A 1,292-nucleotide genomic window follows, 5' to 3' on the forward strand; every position below is an offset into this window, starting at 1 on the left:
ATTCAATTACTATCTTCATCACATGGCCATCTTTCTTTACTTCTGCTGTCTCCTACTGTGTCCAAATTTCCTCTGCTTATGAGGACTCCAGTTATTCTGGATTAAGACCAAGTCTAATTCACTTTGGCTTTACCTGAACTAATAGGATCTTCAAAGATCATATTTACAAGTGAGTTCACATTGTAGAAAAATATTTAGACATCTATTTGGATCTGAAGTAATTTACATATTTCAATTATGAATGTAATAAATATATAAGTTAGCCACCATATCAGACATGTGTTGTTTTTACTTTCTGTGCTTTGGTTTTTGGGGGTGCATGGTCCAGGAATCAAACCCGGGTCTCCCACTTCAAAGGTGAGCATTCTACCACTGAACCACCCATGCACCCTCATATCAGACATGTGTTGTTATTAATAATATAGTTATTAAAATATACTTATTAAAGAGGAAGAGGACAGTGACAATATAGTTTTTTCATCTCTCTAAATACTGATATATAGAGCTTATAGAAACAAACAAAGGTTAAACTTTTACAATGCAAACTGTGTGATAAAGTATCTTATAAACTCCAAAAAAGAAACTGCCAATAGCTCCCAATTAAAATAGTAGCTGAAACTGCTCAGAAAAACCAGAAGAAAGCAACAGAGCATCTAGAGATATGGAGAACTGGAGAACCATAAATGACAGGCAATCACTAGAAACTTGAGTGTGCTAACCTGTAATAAAGGGAAATATGTGTCCTCTCCAATTGCAGGTGATTATAATAAGATTCAGGGTAATTTGAAGACTACAGACGTTCTCTACTCTGGAATATCATAACCAGCTCACCAAGTTTGTCTTCCAGGTCAAGGTTCCATCAGCAAAAGAGATGGCCAATGTTGGAATAAAAATCAAGTGTATGGAGGAAAATAGATGATGGAAAGAGATGATTTAAATAATAACAGGGAGTAGGAGAGCAGGGAGTAGGAGGTCTCAAAAGTAAGAGAAAATTGTTTTTCCACACTGCGAGGAAACAAAAGAATGGACCCTTTGGAGTTAAAAATGTTGCCCTAAAAAACTTCTTCTAACAATCTGGACAATTAATTTCCCATAAAGATGAGCAACATAAAATTAAATACAGTACTAGATTATTAAATGAAAAAAAATAACACAGAAAGTTTTAAATGTTCAAAAGCATGCCTAGAGACCACATCATAACTCTAACAGGCCAAAAGACATGTTAAAAATATGTTACATGAAACGACATAAATCAGAATTAGATGAAACTCAGATCCAAAGTGATACAGCCC

General features: G+C 34.6%; 1 non-coding gene across 1 annotated transcript; it reads right to left on the reverse strand.

The window, feature by feature from the left end:
• Positions 1–316: 316 nt before the first annotated feature.
• Positions 317–387, reverse strand: TRNAQ-UUG (transfer RNA glutamine (anticodon UUG)). Its single transcript has one exon. It is a non-coding gene; the product is annotated as a tRNA-Gln (tRNA).
• Positions 388–1,292: the final 905 nt, after the last annotated feature.

Source organism: Tamandua tetradactyla, chromosome 13 (assembly GCF_023851605.1).
Source record: "Tamandua tetradactyla isolate mTamTet1 chromosome 13, mTamTet1.pri, whole genome shotgun sequence".
NCBI lineage: Eukaryota > Metazoa > Chordata > Mammalia > Pilosa > Myrmecophagidae > Tamandua > Tamandua tetradactyla.